General features: G+C 40.6%; 1 protein-coding gene and 1 long non-coding RNA gene across 5 annotated transcripts in view; both read right to left on the bottom strand.

The window, feature by feature from the left end:
* The window catches only part of BRINP2 (BMP/retinoic acid inducible neural specific 2), a 128,943-nt gene that overhangs the window by 25,740 nt on the left and 75,938 nt on the right, over nt 1-27,265 (bottom strand). The gene's annotated exons all lie outside the window — the stretch shown is intronic.
* On the bottom strand, nt 15,506-24,841 carry LOC146400148 (uncharacterized). Its single transcript, XR_014816317.1, has 2 exons — nt 24,779-24,841; nt 15,506-19,371 (listed from the first exon to the last, which is right to left on the bottom strand). It is a non-coding gene; the product is annotated as an uncharacterized LOC146400148 (long non-coding RNA).

Here is a 27,265-nt window from a genome sequence, read left to right as displayed (position 1 = left end):
TTATGGATATTCTTCTTTGGTACCACACTAAATTCAACAAATGTAGTTTCTTAAAGGTTAGAGTGTGGAATCCGAAACCATATCAATAAACTTTTCATACTCAGTTACGTTAAAATCCAGAGTTCCACATTGTTTTTGAATGGATCTTTTTATGATTTTGTAACATCATGTATTGGTCATCCATCTGGAAAATGTGAGAATACTGAGATATTCATATCTTCCACATTTTGACACTTTTTATTATATAATATCAAAACATCATATTTGTTAATATCACCACAAATCTCTCCAGAAAAGTCTTTAAATATTGGAAAGCTGTCAAGCTTATGATGACAAATACAAGTTTTCCCAAATTCCAATTTTTGTTTGAAAGCTTAAATTTTATCATTGGTAGCAAATATTGTCAGTTGTTTTCCTTGAAGAGGTAGGCTTGCTTCATTCTTTTTTTTTTTTTTTTTTCTTTTTTACTTCTGAGACAATGTCTGCCAAACACTAAAATCTGAGTAACCATAGTTTGTCTGCTGATTGTTCTTTCAAGAAAAATTCAGTCCAATGAAGAAAGTGGATACTTCATTTCACAACTCAATCACAAAAGTATTTTTGAGACAATCATCCTTCGTCAGGAACCCAAAACATACTTTATGTGTACTTCTCATTTCATCATACAGAATATTAAAAAGACAGGTGCTCATAAGTCAACATCCAATAAAAATAATAAATTTTACTGCTTCAATGACACTCATGAAGCTAGCATGCATGCAAATGTATGTGTACGTGTGTGTGTGTTTAGATGCAAGTACGTAATGATGAAAACATGACGACTAGTGTCATTTGGTGAGACTGCCCTTATTCAAAGTAAGATGCCAGCAGTTCCATTCGTCACAGCCTTTGTACTTTTAGTGCAGATATCAATATGGACATCCTGAAAGGGACTAAGAGGATATACATTTTGAGAAGATGTATTCTAGAAGATAGCAAAGTTCCTTTCTAGTCCTACCTGGAATTTTAATCTTAATGATTTTCTCCTCACTGAAATGTTTGTATTTTAAAAGATGAAACGTAAATGATCACATCTGCTAGTAAAAAAGGAGTTTTCCATTGCCTCCCAAATGATACTAGGAAGCTTAGATCAGCTTCACTGACTCAGAAAATCACAAAATGTAAAGTCTTCTCAACTTCTCACCCATCCCAATTCTGCTCTTGATGACAGTGCTAAAGCTTGGTGAAATCTTTCTGCCAGATCCATGAAGCACAAATGACAAAGCTACAGAAACAATAAAAGAATTAAAAATAAATAAAAATCCAAGCCCATTTAAGGTCATAGCATCTCCCTATCTAAACTCTAGAAAATAAGAAAGAAAGAGTTTTTCTCTTGTGGTGCAGTGGGTTAAAGATCTGGCATTGTCATTGCTGTGACTTGAGCTCCATCTCTGGCCCAGGAACTTCTGCATGCTGTGGGTATGGCAAAACAAAAAGAAAAACACAACTAAGAGAGAGAGAAGAGGATTGCATTCTAGACATTACCAGGGAAACAAAGGAAAAGGAATGATTACTAATTCATGTTTCCAAAAAAGTCTTTTAAAAGTCCCATTGTATGACTTTATCTAAGTGGACAAGTTCATAATAATACATTATCTTTTATTTTCCTTGCTCAGAAAATAATAGACTTTAATTAAAACACAGGGTATTTGTCAGAAGTGTTTTCTTTCACAAATCCTACTGCAGTGACAATAACAAGTTGCTTGAGATCATTTCTTATTGGCTGGATAGCCAACCAAAGACATATAGTAGCTTAATAGATAAGATCTATGTTATAAATACAAGATGCACTTCAGCTCTAAGGACACATAAACTGAAACTGTAGGGATGGAAAAAGATATCCCATGCAAATGGAAACCAAAAGAAAATCAAGAAAATATGGTATTTATAAGTATTTATGCACCCAACATAGGAGCAACTAAATATAGAAAGCAAATATTAACAGATCTGAAAGTAAAAACAGACAGCAATACAACAATAGAAGGCATCTTCAATACCCACCTTTCAACGAAGGATAGATCATCCAGACAGAAATCAGCAAGGAAACACTGGCCTTAAACTACATTTTATAACAGATGGACATAATATATATTTATAGAACATTCTATCCAGCAGCAGAATACACTTCTTAAATGCACATGGAACATTCTCCAGAATAGATCATATGTTATGCCACAAAACAAATCTTAATAAGTCTAAAAAGACATCTTTTCTGACAATGGTATGAAATTAGAAATCTATTATAATAAGAAAATTGGAAAATGAACAAATACATGGATATTAAACAGCATGTTCCTGAACAACCAACAGGTCAAAGGAGATATCAAAAAATACCTTGATAGATCACTGGTGCCATATTTTAGACTCCACATATAAGTGATATCACATGGTGTCTGCCTTTCTCTTTCTGACTTACTTCACTCAGTAAGAGGGTCTCTAGTTCCATCCATGTTGCTGGGTTTAGTAGATGCAAACTATTGCACTTCAAGTGGATAAACAACAAGATCCTGCTGTACAGCACAGGGAACTATACATCACTTCTGATGGAACAAGATGGAGGATAATGTGATAAAAAGAATGCATATATATGTATAACTGGGTCACTTTGCTGTACAGCAGAAATTGGCAGAACATTGTGAATCAACTATAATAAAAAAATAAAAATAAAAAAAATCTTGTGACAAATGGAAATCAAAACACAAATACCAAAACTATGGATTGTAGTAAAAGCAGTTCTAAAAAGAGAAGTTTATAGAAATAAATGACTACATTAAGAAAAAATAAAGATTTTATATAAACAACCTAACTTTATAACTCAAGGAACTAGAAAAGAAAAAACAAACTCAGCCCAAAGTTTGCTAAAGGAAGAAAATAACAAAGATCAGAGTGGAGATGAATGACATAAAGACTAAAAAGACAATAGAAAAGACCAATGAAACTAAAGGCTGTTTTATGAAAGGTTAAAAAAAAAAAAAGACAAATTGTTAGCTAGACTAACCAAGAAAAAAGGAAAGAAGACTCAAATAAAATTAGAAATGAAAGAAGAGACATTACAACTGATACCACACAAAGGATGATAAGAGACTACTATGAACAATTATACACAAGTTGGACAACCTAGACAGAATGGATAAATTTCTAGAAAATTTATATATATATATATAAATATGTCTACTATACATAGAATCATGAAGAAACAGAAAATCTTAACAGTCTAATTACTAGTAAAGAGATTGAATTAATAATCAAAAACCTCCCAATAAACAAAAGTCCAGGACCAGATGGGTTCTATATCAAATTCTACCAAACATTTAAAGAAGATTTAATACCCATCCTTCTCATACTCTTCCAAAAAAATAGAGGAGTAAAAGTTACATACTCATTTTATGAGGCTACCCCTACCCTGATACCAAAATGAGACAAGTACATTATAAGAAAATTATGGACAAATATCCCTGATAAATACAGATGCAAAAATCTTTAGCAAAATACTAGAAACTGAATTCCTCAATACATTAAAAGGATCATACACCTTGATCAAAGTGGGATTTATTCCAGGGATATAAAGATGGTTCAACATCAGCATATCAATCAATATATTACACCATATTAAGGAAACAAAGGATAAAAATCATACAATAATCTCAGTAGATGCAGAAAAATCACTTGAGAAAATTCAAAATTCATTTACGTTAAAAACTCCCAAAAAAGTAGGTATAGAGAGAACATACCTCAACATAATAAAATCCATAAATGACAAGCTCACAGATAATATCCTACTCGATGAAGAGCTGAAAACTTTTTTTCTAAGATCAGGAATAAGACATTCTCACCACTTTTATCCAACATAGTACTGGAAGTCCATGCTTGAGCAATTAGGCAAGAAATAAAAGTCATCCAAATTGGAAAGAAGTAAGTAGAATTGTCTTTATTTACAGATGGCAAAACATTATTATATACAGAAAACCCTAAAAGCCACCAAAAACTGTTAGAACTAATAAATTCAGTAAAGATATAGGCTATGAAATCAATATACAAAAATCAGATGCATAATAATAATAATTGTGAAATATCAGAATATCACCATAATAATGAAATATCAGAAAGAAATTAAGGAAACAATCTCATTTATAACTGCATCAAAAAGAATAAAATACCAGGATTCAGAGACAAGATTGAGGAATAGAAAAACTCAAGCTCACCTCCTCTCATGAAAACACCAAAATTACAACTGACTGCTGAACAACCATCAACAAAATAGACTGGAAGCTACAAAAAAGATATCCTATATCCAAAGACAAGAAGAAAATACATAAGGATGGTAGGAGGGAGATGCTTTTGTGATATAAGCAATCCCATACCCACCAAGTGGATGACCCACAGACTGGAAAGTAACTACATTGCAGAGGCTCTCCCACAGGAGTGAGAGTTCCAAACCCCATGTCAGGTACCCCAACCTGTCGGTCTGGCATTGGGAGGAGGAGCCCCCAGAGCATTTGGCCCTGAAGGCCAGTGGGGCTTGAATGCAGGAGCTCCACGAAACTGGGGAAAACAGAGGCTCCACTCTTGGAGGGTGCACACAGGAATTGTAGCTGTAGGTCTGGGAGGGTCACTAGGGAAAAAAAAGTCAAAAACCACAAGACAAGGATGCCACTCTCACCATTTTTAGTCAATATACTATCGGAAGTCCTAGCTACAGCAATCAGACAAACAAAAGAAATAAACAGAATCCAAACTGGAAAAGAAGAGGTAAAAGTGTCATGCTATGCAGATGACATGATACTATATACAGAAAACCCTAAGGACTCCACACAAAAATTACTTGAACTGATCAACAATTTCAGCAAAGTAGTAGGATACAAGAAATTCAGAAATCGGTTGCATTTCTGTATACTAACAATGAAATTTTAGAAAAGGAATATAAAAGCAAAATACCTTTTAAAATCACACCCCCAAAAGTTAAATACCTAGGAATAAACCTGACCAAGGAGGTGAAAGACTTACATGATGAAAACTATAACATTAACCAAGGAAATTACAGAGGATACAAAGAAATGGAAAGATATTCCATGCTCCTGGATTGGAAAAGTTAATATTGTTAAAATGGCCATACTACCCAAAACAATCTACAGATTCAGTGCAATCCCTATCAAATTACCGATGACATTTTTCACAGAACTAGAACAAACAACCTGAAAATTTATATGGAACCATCAAAGACCCAGAACTGCCAAAGCAATCCTGAGAAACAAAAACCAAGCTGGAGGCATAACTCTCCCAGACTTCAGACAGTATTATAAAGCTATAGTAATCAAGACAGTGTGAGACTGGTACAAAAAAAGACATACAGAACAATAGAGCACAATAGAGAACCCAGAAATAAGCCCAGACACCTATGCTCAATTAATCTTTGACAGAGGAGGCAAGAATATAAAATGGAAAAAAGACAGTCTCTTTACCAAGAGGTGCTGGGGAAACTGGATAGCTGCATGTAAATTAATGAAACTAGAACACACCCTCACACCATGCACAAAAATAAACTCAAAATGGCTTAAAGACTTCAACATAAGACAAGACACCATAAAACTCCCAGAAGAGAACATAGGCAAAACATTCTCTGACATCAACTGTGCAAGTGTTTTCTTAAGTCAGTCTCCCAAGGCAATAGAAATAAAAACAAAAATAAACCAATGGAACCTAATAAAACTTACAAGTTTTTTGCACAGGGAAGGAAACCATAAAAAAAAAAATCCCAAAAGACAACCTATGGAATGGGAGAAAATAGTTGCAAATGATGCAAATGACAAACAATTCATACAACACAATAGCAAAAAAAAAACAATCCAATTGAAAAATGGGCAGAAGACCTAATTAGACATTTCTCCAAAGAAGACATACAAATGGCCAACAGGCACATGAGAAAATGCTCAACATCACTAATTATTAGAGAAATGCAAATCAAAATTACAATGAGGTACCACCTCACACCAGTCAGAATTACTATCTTTAATAAGTCTAAAAATAACAAATGCTGGAGAGGGTAAGGAGAAAAGAGAATCCTCCCACACTGTTGGTGGGAATGTAAACTAGTATAACCACTATGGAAAATAGTACGGCAGTACCTCAGAAAACTAAATATAGAACCACCATATGATCCAGCAATCCCACTCCTGGGCATATATCCAGACAAAACTTTCATTTAAAAAGATACATGCACCCCTGTGTTCATTGCAGCACTATTCACAATAGCCAAGACATGGAAACAACCTAAATGTCCATCAACAAATGAATAGATCAAGAAGATATGGTACATATACACAATGGAATAGTATTTGGCCATAAAAGAACAAAATAATGCCATTTGCAGCAACATGGATGGGACTAGAGACTCTTATACTAAGTCAGTCAGAGAGAGAAAGATAAATACAATATTACTTATATCTGGAATCTAATATATGGTACAAATGAACATATCTACAGAAAAGAAACAAATTCATGGACACAGAGAACAGACTTGCAGTTGCCGAGGGGGTGGGAGTGGGATGGGCTGGGAGTTTGGGGTTTATAGATACAAACTATTGCATTTGGAGGGGATAAGCAATGAGACCCTGCTGTATGTCACTGGGAACTATATCCAATCACTTGTGATGGAACAGGATGGAAAATATGACAAAAGGAATATATATATATATATATATATATATATATATATATGTATATGTATGTGTACGTGTATATATATAAAACTGGGTCACTTTGCTGTACAGCAGAAATTGACAGACATTGCAAATCAACCATAACTTTAAAAATTTTTTAAATAAAAACAAAAGAATAAATCAAGGTACCGATGATAATTTCTTACACTTCAGTAAGCTGAGTCTGGGTCCTCTTCCACTGTCTTCAGTGGACATGAACAACTTCCAATGACTGTCCATAGTCCACACTCTACAGTCCAGCAGTACAGAGCTCCCATTCAGACTCTGCTTTGCTTTATACCCAATGTTAATGATCAACAGCTCTAATCCTCCATACTAGTTCTCACAACAATCTCTGCCACACTCCTTGTGTTAAGATCTCCAAAGATGGAGTTCCCACTGTGTCACAGTAGGTTAAAAATCTGACTTCAGTGGCTTAGGTCATTGCAGAGATGCAAGTTTGATCCCTGGTCTGAAACAGTCAGTTAAAGGATATGGTGTTGCCAGCAACTGATTCTTGGATTCAATCCCTGGCCCAAGAAATTCCATATGCCATAGGAAAAAAAAAATCTCCAAAGAAATATGACCTTGGAGTTTTGCACCTTCCTTAGTTCAACATCTTCCTTTGTTCAACATCAGACTTGATATATTTTACTATACTACAAAGCTACAGTCATCAAAACCATCTGGTACTAGCACAAAGACAGAAATAAAGATCAGTGGAACAGGATAGAAAGTCCAGAATTAAACCCACGCACCTATAGTCAACTAATCTATGACAAAGTAGGCAAGAATATACAATGGAGAAAAGACAGCCCGTTCAATAAGTGGTGTTGGGAAAACTGGACAGCAACATGTGAAAGAATGAAATTAGAACACTTCCTAAAACCATACACAAAAATAAACTCGAAATGGATTAAAGACCTAGATATAAGACGAGATACTATAAAACTCTTAGAGAAAAACTTAGGCCAAACAGTCTCTGACATAAATGACAGCAACACTTCTTAGATCCACCTCTTAGAGTTATGACAACAAAAACAAAAATAAACAAATGGGACTTAATTAAACTTAAGCTTCTGCACAGCAAAGGAAACCCTAAGAAAAACAAAAAGACAACCCACAGAATGGGAGAAGATATTTGCAAATGAATCAACTGACAAGGGATTAATCTCCAAAATTTATAAACACCTTCTGCAGCTCAATACCAAAAAAACAAACAACCCCATCAAAAAGTGGGCAGAAGATCTAAACAGACAATTCTCCAAAGAAGACATAAAGATGGCCAAAGAACACATGAAAAGATGTTCAACATCACTCATTACTAGAGAAACACAAATCAAAACTACTATGAGGTACCACTTTACACCAGCCAGAATGGCCATCATCAAAAAGTCTGCAAACAGTAAGTGCTGGAGATGGTGTGGAAAAAAAACGAACCCTATTACACTGTTGGGAATGCAAATTAGTGCAACCACTGTGGAAACCAGTATGTAGATTCCTCAGAAAACTAAAAATAGAACTATCATTTGATCCAGCAATCCCAATCCTGGGCATCTAGCCAGGGAAAACCATGACTCGAAAAGACACATGTACTCCAGTGTTCATTGCAGCACTATATACAATAGCCAAGACACAGAAACAACCTAAATGCCCATCAACAGAGGAGTGGATAAAGAAGATGTGGTACATAGACACAATGGAATATTACTCAGCCATTAAAAGGAACGAAATAACAGTATTTTCAGCAACATGGATGGACCTAGAAATTATCATGCTAAGTAAAGTCAGTCAGACAATGAGACACCAACATCAAATGCTATCACTGACATGTGGAACCCAAAAAAAGGACAGACTGAACTTCTTTGCAGAACAGATGCTGACTCACAGACTTTGAAAAACATGTTTTCCAAATGAGACAGATTGGGGGTTAGGGGGACACACTGAGGGTTTGGGATGGAAATGCTATAAAATTTGGTTGTGATGATTGTTGCACACCTGTAAATGTAATAAAATTCATTGAGTAATAAAAAAGATGATATATTTTATTATATCACATATTTTATCCAAACCAAAGTTTTGAGTATATCTTACTTTAGTGAATCAATATATTGAAGCTCAGAAAGCTAAGTAATTCACCCAAGGTCACGCCACTATTAAGAGGAAAATTTGGGGCATTCCCATTGTGGCTCAGTTGTAACAAACCCAACTAGTATCCGTGAGGACTCCAGTTCAATCCCTGGCCTCGCTCAGTGGGTTAAGGATCTGGCATTACCTTGAGCTGTGGTGTAGGATGCAGATGTGACTTGGATCTGGTGTGGCTGTGGTGTAGGCCAGCAGCTGCAGCTCTGATTCAACCCCTAGCCTGGAACGTCCATATACCATGGATGTGGCCCTAAAAAATCAGAAGAAAAAAAAAAAAAGGAGGGAAATTGGGGGTATTAGAATTAGAGGAGGGGAGGGAGTGGGAGGGATTGGGAGCTTGGGCTTATCAGACACAACTTAGAATAGATTTACAAGGAGATCCTGCTGAAGAGCATTGAGAACTTTGTCTAGATACTCATGTTGCAACAGAACAAATGATGGGGGGAAAAATGTAATTGTAATGTATACATGTAAGGATAACCTGACCCCGTTGCTGTACAGTGGGAAAATAAAAAAAATACAAAAAAAAAAGAATTAGAGGAAACATTTGAATACTATTTGCCAACCTTTTTCATGTTATCATGTGCACTGAAAATTCTCTGTATGTGATGCACTGGGATCAGTGAATGAGTTGACAAGCACAGGGAGTCCTGCGATCCCAGCCCCTGCCCAACTGCTCCAAGGGCTGAGGGATCAATATATGCCCACACCTGCAATCCATGTACAGCTCTACCATGTGCTGGCAAGCATAGCAGTTAGCAGTGAAGAACACCTATTCCATTCCTTTTGCTACAAGAAAACAGTGAGACAGGGAGGGAAGTGGTTTGCCTAAAGCGATATAAACTTTTGACACCAGAAACAGAACAAAATCTAACCCTGACCCTCTCCCAATGCTATTAACAGCCACTCTTTGGTGATAACAACAACAAAGAGACCCAGAGAAATTAAGAAAGTAACTTGCACAAAGTCACAAAGTAAGTGACAGAGCTGAGATTAAAACTCAGGAGACTACCATATTGCTGTTTCTATATCACTATTTCCCTTTGTATACATTCAGTTAAGTATGTTTTATTTCTTTCTAATGCTTTTAAGTGTTTACTATCTTTTAACAAAGATATGTTATTTTCATTACCCAGAACCCTTAAATCCTTTAATTATCTACACCAAACTAGAATTTACTGTATATCCAAAACATACTGCAATATTCACACCAAAGCAAAACCTTTTGGTTTTGGATGAAGGTAGTTTCAATACACCGATTTGCAGGAGAAACTGAGACCTAGAAAATATCCATACACAAAGCACCCTGCAAGCAATCAGAGATAAAGACCTGTCTCCAGCTCCTATACTGCTCTGGAAATCATAACACAGAATAACAAACGACTTCGAAAATGAATGATACTGACTTAGGAAGCCTTTTATGAGCCAATAATAAAAACTAATGGTTAACATTTAATAAATTCTTAGTATGTGCCAAGCATTCCAAGTATCTTACAAGTATTAACCAATATAATATTCACAACACACTTATAAGGCGGGGGGGGATATCATTATCCTCTATGGGTGAGGAAATCAAGGCACAGATGAGATAATTTGCCCAGTAGGTAACACCTGGCAGATGGCAGAGTCAGGATTTACACACAGGCTGTCTGGGTCCACCATCCGTGGCACTGACCAACATGTTATATCAGTTACTGCCATGAAACACAAAGGGACAGTCATGATTTTGTGAGTGGCATATGTGTTTAAGCGAGGGAGTAGGAAAACTTCACTGGAGAAAAAACACCCTCCCACCCCAAATAACAAACAAATCCCACTACCATAAAATAGTAGGGTGTCAATTTAGAATTAGGCATAAGGCCTCCGCTGGCTGCAGGGAGGTTCAGGCTCTGAGGGCACCCAGTGGTTTTCTTTCCTACTTCACTGTTTCCTGCCTGCCCATTGGGGCCCTTCACTGAATCAAAATAATGGGGGAAACATCTGTGAATGGAATTTGAGCCAGAGTGGTAAAAAAAATGTGCTTACAGAACTTATTAACCTGGTTCTTTCCAGCATCTGAAAACCTCAGAAGGCAATACTGGAAGGCAGCCTGAGCTATTCAAAGAAAAAATGTTCATTTCTGATTTTTCATTTAGGAGGGTTTTTTTTAAGTAATAAAATAATCAAGGCTCTTTTTTTCCCTAGGAAAAGGATGTTTTCTATATATCAATTATATTAACACATACTACTTCAATTAAGCCATCATCTTTGTTTCAATTAAGACATCAAGTAAATTTCCATTTCAATTTAGCCATTTCTCTTAAAATCGTCTCCCACTGTGTTTGTTTCACAGTCAACAGTCTGAGAAAGCAAACATTTCAAACACTAGCAAAGCCCACATGGAAAGGGCCTTTAAGGCAGCAGAAACCACTACATAAAGGGTTCACAGGTTAAGCCAAGGGTGACAAGGACCTCTCCAATGTGGACTTTACCTGCAGAGGTGTTCATACAGCACTTTAAAAAAGTGCTTCAGTTAAGTGCAATAATTAACAGAATTTTAGTCCATTTTCCATTGTACTTTACATTAGCCTAGTGTGAACAGCGCCCTATATCTGTCAAAGGAGTAACATACCATAAAATCATTAATAACCAAAACAAAGTTTAGGAAGGGCGTAACCCAGATTGGAAAGGAAAAATCCAGTGTGTTACAAGAGCATACACGCCAACACTGAGAATATTGGGAATATAACCAAAAAATCTATATTCTAAGAGATCATAGTTATCTCTTCCCCAAACTACTTAATGCTAGTAGTCCAATTGCCAATACATGAGGCTTCTGGCTTAGGGATTTTCCAGAGTCAAAAGGGGCCTGTGATGGGAGAGCTGTACTACAGCCCCGTGCCAAGCCTCAGGCAACGGGAGCTTTGGAGGGCTTGGGGACTGGGCCAGCTCTGGGTTTGAAGCCAAAGGGTCCAATTAAAATACTAAACGGCTACTACGAGGTGTTCCCAATTTGAAAGATGTAAATGAAACGCAATGAGTGATGCCTCCAAGTCGTAGCTACTGACTCTAATGTCACCAACCCCTCTGCAGCACTGTGCCCCAGCCCCATATACAAGGTCAACAAGGACTTCCGGCATGAATCCTCAACTAGAGTCTTGCCCTCTTAGCTATGAAAGGCAGAAAGAGCACAGCCAGGGTCTTCCATCTCGGGTGCTGTTTCCAGCAGCCACTTACTGAAGCACCACTTGTCAGGCTTCTTCAATGAGAACATTGATCTGGACCCCTTGAAGAGGCATGACCTCTGAAGCTTCCCTCTCTATGAAGCCTTAAAGGAGAGAGGTTTTGTTTTGTTTTTTAATCCATAGTTTAACAATGAAAACTATATACCTCAATGAGGCTGAAACCTAGTCGTCATGAACTCTGCAACCCACAAAGACGGACGGTTGCGCTGAGACCCCGTGCTAACAGCCGGATTATCGTTACCAGTTTTCCAATAGACATGTCTATTCTCTCTGTGTGTGGGAAGCACATTTAGGCCCATTTCCAAGACCACCGATGTGGCTGGCATTTGGAAAATCACATTTCCTGTATCCTGAGTATGCAGCTCTGCCCACCCCCCTCTGCTGCCACAGCCCCGAGGCATCCTGAACCAGCGTCAGCCTGCCCCTGTGTGCCAGGAGCCCATTTGTTCCCCCTGAGTTAGAACTCAGCTTGGGTTTACTGGGGAGGGATTCACTGCTCTTTCCAGCAGAGCCAACCATCATCATCTGCTCACTGAGGCAGCAGCTCTAGGAAGAGGTTCTGGGACCCCCAGGGAGGCTGAGGAGAAGGTGTAAGGCTGCCACTGAGCCCAGGATGCTAAGCTCCAGGCATCACTCAGAAAACAATGGCAGAAAGAGTGGGCTGTTGTGGTCGGGAATGTCGCTCTTTAGCCATCTTGATTGACTTCCAGTAACCTCTCTTTGTGGGGTACCCTCCTCCAACATGTAGTGTTCAAAGGGGCTGTGGTGCTGAAAGGGACACAGCTATTATCCTCTGGAAGAGTGTTTTCATAAGGACCATACTTGTAAGAAGAAAATGTGACTGATTTTCCTTGAAAAAAAATGAAGAAAGACACAGGACAGGTCATTAAATAAAATATTTAAGAACTCTGGAGCAAAAAAGATGGATTGGCCTTAAGCCAAGGACAAAAATAGGTTTCTTGTCATTTTTTTCTCTGACTTGACTTGGTCTGTATAAACTGTTAACCAATAACCATGGGAAAATTTCCCACATATCAAGCAGTTCTAGATAAATGCAAATGTCTTTGTTCTCAGAGCCCACCTCTCTCTTGGAGAGTCACCCTTTTCCGACTAGCTGGACATCTGCCAGTTTGACATGGGCATCTCGATAGCCACCACTGAGTATCAGACTGCTGATGTTTCTAAAGAGTTTCCCTCTTTCTTTCTTTTTTTTTTTTTTTTAATTGTCTTTTGCTTTTTAGGGCCACACCTGTGTTATATGGAGGTTCCCAGGCTAGGGGTCTAATCGGAGCTACAGCTGTTGGCCTACACCACAGCTCACAGCAATACTGGATCCTTAACCCACTGAGTGAGGCCAGGGATCAAACCCTCAACCTCATGGTGCCTAGTCGGATTCGTTTCTGCTGCGGCAGAACGGGAACTCCCTAAAGAGTTTCAGACACAAGGAAGCCTTCCCTTTCTTCATCCTTCTACCAACACACTCGCATTTGGGCTGCTGCTCTTCACAGAACTTAATCCATCAAACTAAGACATTACCATTTTTTCTTTTTCATAGGGCTCATAGTCTTCATCTTAGGAAACTCACATGAAGGAGAGTAGCCAACACCAACATGTGCACTGAGGAATGCCAGTGACCTACCTCAGTGATTCAGCCAAGATGGCTTCATGTTTTTGAGCTGGATATTAATTTATTTTACTTATTTATTTTATTTGCTTTTTAGGACCACACCCACAGCCTCTGAAGTTCCAAGGCTAGGAGTAGAATTGGAGCTACAGTTGCTGGCCTATGCCACAGCGACGCTGGATCCAAGTTGAGTCTGCGATCTATACCACAGTCATGGCAACCTGGGATCTGAGCCACATCTGAGACCTCCACCACAGCTCACTGCAACACAAGATCCTTAACCCACTGAGTGAGGCCGGGAATTAAACCCATGTCCTATGGATACTAGTCAGGTTCGTTTACTGCTGAACCACGATGGGAACTCCTTGAGCTGGATATTTTAGAGGCTGAGGAATATATCAAGCTTTGGCTCCTGTACAGAAGGCAGTATTTCTAGATACATCATCAGGAGATTTCTATCTCAACAACAGATTACTATAATGTACTTGGCGATTAGAGTCTTATGTGCTATAATGAATAAAGCATGATTAATCTGAGCTTTAAAAAGAAATAATAAAAACCACAATCTCTTATATTGGTGTAGAGCTTTCCTTTAGTATGCAAAAAAAAAATTGTATGCAATTTTTACACGAGCTTAACAATTTTACCAATATAAGGATCTCAAGAAAGAGGAAGTAGAATGATCATTATGCAACTCTGAACCTTTTAGAGGTTAACAAAAAAAGAGATAGAGAAACTGAGAAAAGTGACCAAGTTTCCATTGATCAGTGGTAGAGTTTAATTTTTTTTAATTATTTTCTATATCCATATGTTGTTTGTTTGCTTCTTTAGGGCCACACCTGCAGCATATGGAAGTTCCCAGGCTAGGGGTCCAATCCGGGCTGCAGCTGCCAGCCTACGCCACAGTCACAGCAACACAGGAGCCGAAGCAAATCTGCCACCTCCACCACAGCTAACGGCAACGCTGAATCCTTACCCCACTGAGAGAGGTCAGGGATCAAACCTGTATACTCATGGATACTAGTCATGTTCTTAACCTGCTGAGCCACAATGGGAACTCCGATCAGTGGTAGAGTTTGATGAGAACCTACCCCATGCTACAAATGATTTTCTGCTTTCGCCTGTGACCAAGTTCAGGGAGCACTGTATACCTTTATCATAGTCACATGAAATTCTTTTTTTTTTTTTTCCTGCTTTTTAGGGTGGCACCCACCTCACATGGAGGTTCCCAGTCTAGGGATCAAATCAGAGATAGAGCTGCCAGCTTACATCACAGCCACAGCAACACAGAATCCAAGCCGCATCTGCAAACTACACCACAGCTCACGACAACGCCAGATCCTTAACCCACTGAGCAAGGCCAGGGATCGAACCCGAAACCTCACGGTTCCCAGTCGGATTCATTTCTGCTGCACCATGACAGGAACTCCGGAAATTTTTCTTTTTTTAAATTATAATCCCAATTTATTTTTTTTTATTTTATTGGAGTATAGTTAACTTCATATTGTATTAGTTTCAGGTATACAGCAAAGTGAATCAGTTATGCATTAACATATAGCCATTCCTTTTTAGATTCTTTTCCTAAATAGGAGTATTGTGTAGATTTCCTTGTACAATACAGTAGGTCCTTGTTACTCCCACATTCCATGTGTAGTAGTGTATGTATGTCAATCGCAGCCTTCCAATTTTTCCCTCCCCCCAGTGCTTCCCATTTGGTAACCCTAAGTTTGGTTTCGAAATCTTTGAGTCTGTTTTGTGAATGAGTTTTTTCTATCATCTTTCATCAGATTCTTTTTGCCTCCTTTACCTGTGGCTAGGAGAGCCTTCAATCCAGGAGCAGTTGGTTAAATAATATCTTGGGCCCTGCAACTCTAGGAAGTACAAGGGCAGAAACCAGGCCAGCCCTTCCCCAGTGTCTCAGTGTCCGGGCCCTGGTCCTTCCCACTGGAAGAATTCAAGAAGCCTGGCATGGAGGTAATTCAGCAGCCTGCTGTGTTCTCAAACAACGGCCCGTAAACAATGATTGGCCAATTTCATTCTAATCTTCCCAATTTTGCTCTAATTAAAATCAAGCTGTAGCTTTCAAACAGTTTAATTAAGGCTGATTGGGAGAACTGGGGAGGGGAGACTCAAGCTTAAAGGAGGAGGAAGAGACGGCTGTTTGGCACATCTCACGCTGCCCGGCTGGGGCTCAGGGGCTTGGAGAGGGCACTCAGAGTGGCATGTTTGTAGAATCAACATGATGTACAGCAGACACATTGGAATGAAGGACTGGTTTATCTTTGAGACCAGAAGCAACCAGAAAGGGAGCTAAGACCTGTGCTTTCCAAGACACTAACCCCCACAGCGCTGCCCTGCTTGCCAGTCTGCTCCCCATAGCTCATCTGGTTGACTGTGGAGAAAATGGCTTTGTTCACCACTTTTAACCTCCCGTTGTCTTTGCCCAGCAAGCTGACAGCCCTTGCCAGGCTTTTCCCCAGCAGACGTCCATGGGCTGGTGGTTCCTTCCCTTGTTCTACAAGTTTGTTCCTTTTGCAATGAGATAGCCTTCCTGGAATCTGGGTGCATTCACTTTTTATAGGAGCCACTCTCCTTGGGACTATTTTTAGTTCCTTCAATACAGTTTCCAGATCCCTAGGCCCTTAGGCTTTAACCTCTGCTGGCATCCAGCTTGCCCATGTATTTTTTTTTTTTAAAGATGGCACCAAAACTAAATGTAACCCAGTAGATATGCTCTGAGCCACTTAGAGTACACAAGGATACAGTATTTGACTACATCATTATCATCATCATAGTCTCTATTTACTGAGACCCTATGTTGCCAGTCACAGGACTTGATACTTTATGCATTTTTGCGTCATCACCGCAATCTTGCAAATGCCAGTGTGGTAGCCTGAATCCTCGTTCTCATCTGTATTAGAATGAATGCCCTTTTGACAAGAACTTTGCAGCATCACTCACTCATGTGCATGGAGCTTATTTCCCTCCCCCATTGATACTGAGCTTGGCTATGTGACTTTGCTTTGGACAAAGGAATATGGGCAGAAGTGACAGGTGCCAATTCTGGGCCCCAAATTGCATGTTTTCACACTCTTTCCTGAATCTCAACATGAGAATCACTCCCTCCATGTAGCTGCAAAATGCTGCCCTTTCAGCCTGAGACCCATAATAAGCATCACTGGCCTATTGGCCCCCTTGCAGTCCCACAACTTGAAGCATAGCTAACTCAGCCAACCTATGGCTGCTGAGTAAGAGAAGTGATTATTGTTTTAAGCTACTGAATCTGAGGGATTTTTTATATCCATAATGGTAGCAGTAATTAACTGATACATGCCACAAGCTTAAGTCTTATTTTATAGCTTAGCTGAGACTTAGATAATGTAAGTATCTTAGTCAAGGACACATAAACAACCAAAAGTGAAGGGTGTCAGCGATCTTTCTATTATACATATTTCCTTTACCAATGTACCTGAATACTGCATGCCTTTGAGGCAGAAATATTCTTGGCTAACAGTAATCTCCCCCCACCTGACACCCAGAGCATGCAGAAGTTTCCAAGCCACGGAAGTTTCTGCGCCACAGAAGTCACCACAGAAGTGACCAGAGCACAGCAGTGACAACACTGGATCTTTAACCCACGGAGCCATGGGGGAATTCCAGCTAATAGTAATCTTATGGCCAGCCAGACCTCCACATTTTTTCAAACCCCAGATTTTTTTTTTTTTTTTGCACAGCTAATCCAAGACTTCTATACACTATATTTGCAAAGCTGACATTTTGAACTTAAATTTAGGGCTTTCCATTTCACCTTTTTCTTGCATTTCACCCCTCATGGCAGAGACTGGAAACTTATTCTCTAAGATATTTCATTTTTCTCCTGGGCTCACAGACAGATTTTTTTCCCCCAGCTTCCTCTGCATTTAGGGGTAGCCATATGACTGAGTTTTGGCCAGTGGAATGTGAACCCAGGCCTAGCCCATAAGACTTCCCATGAAATCATTCATGCTCCCTCTCTCTTTCCTTGTTTACCAGGACAGAGAGGAATTCTGAGGCCCTGGGTGATGACAGAGTGACTGGATAAAGAGAAGGAGTCTTGGTTCTGAATGATTTCATCACACATACGTCTTTTTTAACCCTACCATGAATTGCACTGGACACGAGCAAAAAAATATATAGAAACTTGTATTAAGGCACTGAGATCTGGGGACTGTTGGTTCCAGCAGTTAGCCAGCCTACTCTAATTCCACCTTGATCCTGTCAATCTCACATTGCAGCCTGGTAAAATAATTTTCACTCTTGATATGACTGCCTATCTGGATAAGGGTCTCTTTCAGTTATCTGATTTTATTGCCTATATGGTCAAACATCCATGCACCTTATCTCCTCAGTTCAGTAACATTCCCATATGGGGTCGCTCTTCATTGCTTTGTGAATCTAGATAGAAATGGTATTGGCCTTGAGGCCTTGACTTTAATACGGGATCATGATGTGCAAGTTGTGTTCTCCAAGGAAAGCACCTGTCACTGTTAAGGATTTATTGGGGACTACCTAGAACTATAAAAATCAATGAAGAGATTCATTCAGGCTACGTTAGGGGGGAATATGTAGATTTTAAGTGATGTGATTAATGCGTGAAGATTGCAGTAGAAAGTTTGATAGAGTAAGACTTCCCTTTGTTTCTTATCAATAAAACCCTCTGCATTTTCTCTTCCTTCTTCTCAAGATTTTCCACTCTATGGTGTCCCATATTTATTTTCCAGAGACCTCTCACAAGAAGAATAAGCACTTATCTTTAAATAAACCAAATTTATCTTTTAGTTATCACCAAATCATCCTTTAAAAAAGTCCTATTATCCTACCCACTTGACTGAGGAGAAAAATGAGGCTCAGACACAAAATAACTTGCACAAGTTCACATGACTGGAAGAAGTGGAACTTCACTTTAAACCCATATAGAGGGAGTTTGGCTCAGCAGAAATGAACCTGACTAGGATCCATGAGGATGCGGGTTTGATCCAATCCCTGTCCTCACTCAGTGGGTTAAGCATCCAGTGTTGCTGTGAGCGGTGGTGTAGGCTAAGCATCCAGTGTTGCTGTGAGCGGTGGTGTAGGCTAAGCATCCAGTGTTGCTGTGAGCGGTGGTGTAGGCTAAGCATCCAGTGTTGCTGTGAGCGGTGGTGTAGGCTAAGCATCCAGTGTTGCTGTGAGCGGTGGTGTAGGTTTCAGATGCAGCTTGGATCTGGCTTTGTTGTGGTTGTGGTATAGGCTGGCAGCTGTAGCTCTGATCCAACCCCTAGCCTGCCGACTTCCATATGCTGCAATTGTGGCAAAAAACAAACAAACAAAAAAAAAACCTATGTAGAATGGCTCCAGGACCTGGAACCTCCATCCACTTGCTTTCTGCTTCATATAACTGACCCCAGAACATCTTACTCTTCATGAGTGATTTCCTGGAGTTCCCATTGTGGCTCACTGGGAACAAACCGACTAGTATCCATGAGGATGCATATTCAATCCCTGGCATCACTAAGTGGGCTAAGGACCTGGTGTTGCTGTGAGCTGTGGTGTAGGTCACAGATGCGGCTCAGATCCTGAGTTGCAGTGGCTGTGGCACAGGCCGGCAGCTATAGCTCTAATTCACCCCCTAGCCTGGGAACCTCCATCTGCCACACGTGCAGCCCTAAAGAGGAAAAAAAAAAAAAGTTACTTCCTTATCATATCCTTACATATGGCATACATGAAACTGGGATCTGGAAATATAAAGATGAAATAAATGTGTTTTTTGCCTGGAGGAGCTCAGCGCCTAATGAAGAGCAAATAGAGCTAGTCAAATAAATTAATACACAAAATAAGTTCTACAGCAGAAATAGGAACAGACTGATGGAGAACCATAAAGAGGAATAGCTAACTTGCTTGCAGGAGCCAAAGAAGACTTCCTAGGGAGGTGATATTTAAATGGGTTTGAAAGGTGAGTAGGAGCTCAGCTGGCAGAGAAAATGGAAAGAGCTTTATAGGAAGAGGGAATGAGACATGGGAAGCCACATGGGATCGGAAGAAGCCTTTTGTATCTGGGCAGGTCTAGAGATGTTCACTGAGACGGGAACGGAGGGGAAGCAGAAAAATTGATGGGGGTATAATCAGGGGTAAAGAGTTAGTATTCACGGAATATTTGTTGAAATCACGAATGGATGGATTTAGAAGAGACTTTCATGCTAAGAAAACACATTAGGGTTTGATGCTTTGGGCATAGAGGGGCCAAGAGAGGATTTGGGGCAGGCTGGATTGGACAAGAGAGAAGAGGCTTAGTGGGAAGTGATGAAGCCAGCACAAGAGAGGAGAGGATGGCTTTGAAAGATGGATCTAAAATGGAAGCCACAACAGATGGAAGACAGGGATGGAGAAGAGGTAGGAGTTACAGTGGCCAGGTGCCTGGGGATGCTAGGAAGCACAGCAGAGAATACAAGAGATATAACAAATGTAGCAGCAAACATGATGAGTACAGTTCTGGCTATGATTTTACCACTAAGTCTAGGTGGGCAAAACCAAGTAAGTGTAATTCTTTGAGAAGCTGAGAAAAAAAGTTACTATTTTTTTCCCTGCATTTCACTTGAATGAAAACCCTATATTCTCTCACCATAAACCCAGAGCAAATTTCCCACTTTTCTTGTAGAACTGATGCTTCAGATCCAGAGCAGAGTCACCATATTCTCTGAGGGTTTGCCCATGGCCTAGAACTACCATCACTAATTTTCTCAAGAACCGCACAGAACGCAAGAAGTTAAAGAAAGCTGTGGAGAGGAAAATGCCTGCTCTGAGAAACTGCAGGATGCTGAACTGATACTGATCCGTGACAAAATTCTTAAGGGTTTTGAAAGGTGAGCAAGCAAGCAAGCTCTCCAGGAGCCAGAATTGGTTCAGGAAAAAAATCCTATGTCAACATCAATTTCTTATTTATTATCTCTTTTCTTGTTTACCAGGACCCAGAGAAGAACTCTGAGGCCCTAGGTAACGACAGAGTGACTCGATGGGAGTCTTGGTCTTGAATGATTTTAGAAAGAGGAAAGACAGAAAAGGGAGAGTTGGGAAAAAAGGAAACAAGGACAGCCTGAGAGAGAGAATGTGATAGGAGGGGAAAGAGAGCGAAAAGGACTTCTGGAGGGATGTTATGACCTGCTAACAAGTCGAAAAAGCAGTGAGAATAATAATTGTCTTCTAATACCTGGAGACCTTTTAGTGATCAAGAGGCATTTAGACTGACTCTAGAGAAATAGGAGAAAGCAGAGTCAGGACCAGTAAGTGGAATTCTGGAAAGAAAGACTTCATAAGGATTTATTAGTATTTGGGACTGTTCAATGGAAATCAACTTCAGAGAACACACAGGACTAGACCTGCCACAAGTCAAGACTGGTTGTCCATGTTCTTGGGGATTTGTGGAATGGCTGTCTGCCTTGAGTAGGAAATAAATGACTTTAAAATTTTCTTCTGGAACCCTCCCACATGGTTGGTGGGAATGTAAACTGGTGCAGCCACTATGGAGAACAGCATGGAGGTTCCTTAAAAAAACAAAAAATAGAACTGCGGTATGATCTAGTAATCTCACTCCTGGGCATCTATCCAGAGAAAACTCTGATTCAAAAAGATACAGGCACCCCAATGATCCTAGCAGCACTATTCACTATAGCCAAGAGGCGGAAATGACCTAAATGTCCATCAACGGATGAATGGACGAAAAAGATGTGCAATAATACTCAGCCATTAAAAAGAATGAAATTGTATCATTTGTAGCAACATGGATTGACCTAGACATTATTATACTAAGTGAGAGTTAGCCAGAGAAAGACAAATATTATATAATTTATAAGTGAAGTCTAAAATGATACAAAGAAACTTATTTACAAAATGGGAAGTTCCCTTTGTGGCTCAGTGGTTAACGAACCTGACTAGCATCCATGAGGTTGCAGGATCAGTCCCTGCCCTTGCTCAGTGGGTTAAGGATCCAGCATTGCGTGAGCTGTGGCGTAGGTTGCAGACACAGCTCAGATCCTACATTGCTGTGGCTGTGGTGTAGGCCAACAGCTGTAGTTCCAATTCAGTCCCTAGCCTGGGAAGCTCCACATGCCACGGGTGCGGCCCTAAAGAGAGAGAGAAAAAAAAAAAAGGAACTGATTTACAAAATGGAATCAGACTCACGGACAGAGAGAACAAACTTATGGTTCCCAAGGGGTAAAGGTGGGAGGGATAAATTAAGAGTTTGGCATTAGCAGACCCAATCTACTATATATAAAATACATAAAGAACAAAGACCTACTGTATAGCACACTGTATTGAGCTATATTCAATATCTTGGAAAAGAATCTGAAAATATATATATGTGTGTGTATGTATATATATATATGAATCACTTTGCTGTAAACCTGAAATTAACACAACATTGTAAATCAACTACATTTCAATAAAAGAATAAAGTTTCCTTCTAAGCCACAGATCTGAGCATCCTGGTTCTGTTCTGTCGTCCCACGAAACCAGGCTTCCTTGCCTCTTTCAGACACTGTCTCTGCAGCTCCAGCCTCTCACTTCTGTTGTTCCCTGCCTTAGTCTCCTGGCCTGCAGGCACCAAAATGGACACCACCCTATTTAGTGATTACAAAAGGCAAAAGAATGTGTTATCAGCCTCTGGAGCCACACTGCTTCTATCAAGGCCCAGCTGAGTATGAGTTTGCACATGACTGAGGCTGACATTCAAGGACTTGCATGGCCTCTCTTCCTCTCCCTGTGGTCTTCATCAGACTCACATTCTAGACATAAACAGAACCAGCTAAGCAAAGGCTGGCCCAGCCATGCTCAAGTTTACCTCTGTTACTAGTAAACCAACTCCGTGACCCCTGTCCAGGGATCATTAGGTGTTTACATGCCTCTGTGGATCCAGGAGAACTCACTCCCCAAAGAGTCTTCCTTCCTGTTCTTCCTCCGTCACTAGCATGTCCCCAGGTGAGGCACAAACTCTCCTGGCCCAGAAGGAAAATGAGAATTCTCCCAGGCCCTGGGGCTTGGTGCAACACTGGTTCTGGCTGCCTCATTCCTCTCCCACCAGGGCCTCTTGCCTAGCCAGTGAGACTTCTTATGCACTCTGACTCATTCTGACGTCCAGAGCTTGTTTGTTCTTTGCAGGGGGAGGGAGGAGGAGGCACATTTTTGGGCTCAGGGGAGAGCTTGGTGTGGTGGCAAACCAGGGAGCATTAAACAGCTGCAGAGGGGAAAACATGGCAGGCAGAGGGGGCTCTGCCAGATTCCTGCATCCCTCCCCAAGCCATGTCCCAGGTATTGCATTTCTGATCTGCCCACATCTCTACCTACAAATCCTAAAGCTGACTTGGGAGCCTCAGCAGCTAGGTCTCCTTCACTGCTCTATCTGATACCATAATGGGCTGTGGATGCAAAGACTAAGTGCGAGTGACCCAGGGCATGTACCAAGCTTGTCATTATAAGAAAATCCACATTTACAAAGTAGCCCAATAAGCAGAAGTTGTTTCCATCAGCAATGGTTTCTTCTGGTCGTATTGGAGAGGATGTGGAGAAAAGAGAGCCCTTTTATACTGTTGGTGGGAAAGTAGACTTGTACAATCACTATGGAAAACAGTATGGAGGTTCCTCAAAAAACTAAAAATAGAACTACCATATGATCCAGCAATCCCACTCCTGGGCATATATCCAGAGAAAACCATTAATTCAAAAAGATACATGTACCCCTATGTGCAATGAGGCACTATTTACAATGGCTAAGACATGGAAACAACCTAAATGTCCATCCACAGAAGAATGGATAAAGAGGATGTGGTACATGCGTACAATGGAATATTACTCAGCCATAAAAATGAAATCATGCCATTTGCAGCAATAAAGATAGACCTAGAAATTACCATACTAAGTTAGTGAAAAACAAACAATATATATCACTTACACGTGAAATCTTTAAAAAGGCTACAAATGGGCTTATTTGAAAACAGAAAAAGACTCATAGACTTTGAAAAACTTATGGTTACCAAAGGGCCTAGGTGGTGAGAAAAAGGGATGGACTGGGGGTTTAGGATTGGCATATGCACACTGAGGTATATGGAATGACTGGCCAGTGGGGACCTGCTGTGTTGCACAGAGAACTCTACCCAACATTCTGGGATAATCTATGTGGGTAAAGAATCTGAAAGAAAAATATGTGTGTACATGTATAACTGAATCACTTTGTTGTAGAGCCGAAATTATTACAACATTATAAATCAACTGTACTTCAATAAAGCCTTAAAAAAATCCACATATAATGAAGAAAAAATTTTAAAAAGAAAAGATTCTTCAAAATACAAGATCTTTCCAAGTGGATATGTGTAGTTATAAATCAGTAGCTGCCCAATCCTAAAGTCATGGGCTAGAGATTGACTTAGCACTGAATTTTTATAAGCAATTGCTAGGCAAAAAATAAGACACTGCGTTTTGGAAATGCCATTATGTGTCCCTCTAGTAGAGGATTCAATTTACAGAAATTCAATAGACACTGCACCTTTATAAAAACACACCAGCAGTGCAAAGCCAACGCATGCAAAACCTTCTGCAGGTGAACTGCTTTAGAAAGGTTTATCTGTAGCTTCCTCCCACCAAAGGGTCCCCAGAGTCCAAGTGCAGATGGAGAACTCTGGTGGGAACAGAGGAATGCAGGGTCTTTGAGTGGGATGAGATACCTTCCAGCCCCCTGAGACCCATCTTCTCCATCCCAAAGATCTGCCAGAGTGCCAGAGGGAAGAGTGGGAGGGGCAGAGAGCACAGGTGGTTACAAGGGGGGGGGAGGCACCATTTCTCTTGGAGCGTTAAGAATCTCAGGCTCTGAAGTTCCCATGATGGCTCAGCAGTAATGAACACTACTAGTATCAACGAGGATGTGGATTCGATCCCTGGCTTCCCTCAGAGGGTTAAGGATCTGGCATTGCTACGAACTGTGGTGTAGGACACTGACAGCTCAGATCCAGCACTGCTGTGGCTGGCAGCTGTAGCTCTGATTCAACCACTAGCCTGGGAACTTCCATATGTTGCATATGCAGCCCTAAAAAAAAAAAAAAAAAAAAAAAAAATCCTAGCCTCAGGTTATGTGTTTGATTCAAGAATAATCATTTAGGAGTTCCTGTCGTGGCGCAGTGGTTAACGAATCATGGAACCATGAGGTTGCCGGTTCAGCCCCTGCCCTTGCTTAGTGGGTTAACGATCTGGCATTGCCGTGAGCTGTGGTGTAGGTTGCAGATGTGGCTCCGATCCCACTGTGGCTCTGGCGTAGACCCCTAGCCTGGGAACCTCCATATGCTGCGGGAGTGGCCCAAGAAATAGCAAAAAGACAAAAAATAATAATAATCATTTACTGGTCAGATCCTCTACTGTATGGCTCTTCCTCCTACCAGTTGTGCGATATCCTCTAAAACTCAGTGTCCTCATCTGTAAAACATGTACACAAAGAGCATCTCCCTTGTAAATTTCTCATAAGAATTATTTTAGCATCCATGTATACATTCTATTATGCACTTAATAAAATGTTGGGTGTATATGATGAACACTCAATAAGTACAGTTACTACCATTGATAATAATAATTCATAGTATGGAGGGAATACTTTGCTTTAATCTCCTAAGTTATGCCTTTGCCCCCGTACTCCTTTCAGCTCATGGAGAAATTGGGGAGATTGGTGAGAGCCTACTGTCCTGTGGCCCACACTGCTGTACTGTGTAGTCAATGCCTCGAGATCCCTGCTTTTGTCTCTTGGACACCCACACCCTCCCATCCACAGTCCGAGGATTTCCTCTTGTTCCATTGGTGGAGCTCCCTGTGCGGCCACCTGCCAGCCCATCTGTAGCGGCCACAAATGCCTTCTCCAGGACTGGGCAAGTCAGGCAATATACCAGCAGGCTCCAGTTGCCTTTGATGTGACTTGCGGATGGATCGTGGGGATAGAAATCCTTGTCTCAGACTCAGGTCCAAACCCTCGTCTGCAGCCCAGCTTTACGGAAATCTGTTCCACTTGCTTCAAGTGTCTAGTGAGCATTCTCACCTGCTTCTGATGGTGGAGGAGAAGGCTGAGGCTGGGCATGGGAGCCAAACTCACACAGAGCACCTGGGATGGCTTCACATACCTCAGCCCCCTTCCAGCCACTACTTGTTCCTGTGGGCCCGTCTTCCTTGAGGCTTGGGCCAAGTCTCTCTCACGGCTGTGTCCCCAGCACTTAGGGAGTGGCATGCACATGTAAATAAATCTATATGGACTGAATAAATGCCCCACTCATGCCACTCACTGTTCTAAGCAACGTGGACTGAAATCATTTTCTTGGGGGAGAGGTGGGAAGCCCTGAGGTGGGATAAATGTAGCAGAAGCTGAATAGCCAATAAAAAAAAAAAAAAAATCAGAATCCCTGACCTAGAAAAAGCTCTTCTCTTGTGGAGAAAAGAAAAAAAAAAAAAGAAGAAAGAAAGAACAGACCACGTGGCAAGCCAGTGGCCCTGTCTGCCTGCATCTGTGGTGTCATGACAGTTTCTAGATGAAGCTTACCTTGCTCCTCCCTCTCCATGTACGTGTCTCTAAGTAGCAATTCATTCATGAATAAAATTAATTATTTCTCAAAGCAAAAATTAATCCTCTTTTTCTCTGCCTGACTGACTCGGGATCTCTCTACTAAATCTCATCTGAAAACAAAACTGATCTAGCTTTCTCCCCTTGGCCTTCCTGGATTTTCCTTGCATTTCTTGCATGTTTTTATCTGTGTATTTCTTCTTCACAGATTATCTTTGCAAATGTATTTCAAGCCAGGTGGATGACCTGGAAATAGCCCCCAAAGCCAGGGAAACATTGGGAGCAAATCATTCTGTCCTGGGGGAATGTGGGACTGACATCCTGAGAATTCATCTTGATACAGCACCCGTGGACCACGTCTATCCATCAATCACTGAGAATGCGCTAAATATCTTCTTCTCCCCGGAGCTGGAAATGCTAAATTCAAGCATGTTTTTCCACGTGTGCACTGTCACTCACACTGAACAGCTGACTCCTGGAAATCAGTAGAACCCTGATTCCTCTCTCTTTTGTAGCCTGCTGTGGGTGCCTGGAATGATGCTTTGCACAAAGTATATGCTCCATAAATACCTGCAGGAGGACCAAGTGAGCACATACACAGTGTGAGATGCTTCCTCCAAATTCAATGTCTTAAGCATAAATGATGCTGGATTTTCAGTTAACTAGTGCCTTTCTAAGACCTTAAAGCACTGCTTACCACTTTCTCGCCAAGTGCGTATTCACACCCCATTTTTCCAGGGTTAAAAAATGCAAGAAATTGCCTGTGGTCCTAACTTCTCTAGATACGCAATTACCTCTACTTCATTTTACTTCATCACTAATAGACGAAAATGAGAGGCCCCTCCAGGTGAGAGGTTTTTTAAACTGCACCCTGGAGCTCCCTTCGTGGCTCAGCTGTTAACAAACCCAACTAGGATCCATGAGGATGTGGATCCCCTCCCTG

Source organism: Sus scrofa, chromosome 9 (genome assembly GCF_054392235.1).
Source record: "Sus scrofa isolate SSC_HxYL_T2T_F1_AM1 chromosome 9, Sscrofa_HxYL_maternal_Yorkshire_Landrace_v2.0, whole genome shotgun sequence".
In the NCBI taxonomy this organism is placed as follows: Eukaryota; Metazoa; Chordata; class Mammalia; order Artiodactyla; family Suidae; genus Sus; species Sus scrofa.
The sequence above is the reverse complement of the archived record's forward strand: the minus strand, read 5'-3'. Positions and strand labels throughout refer to the sequence as shown.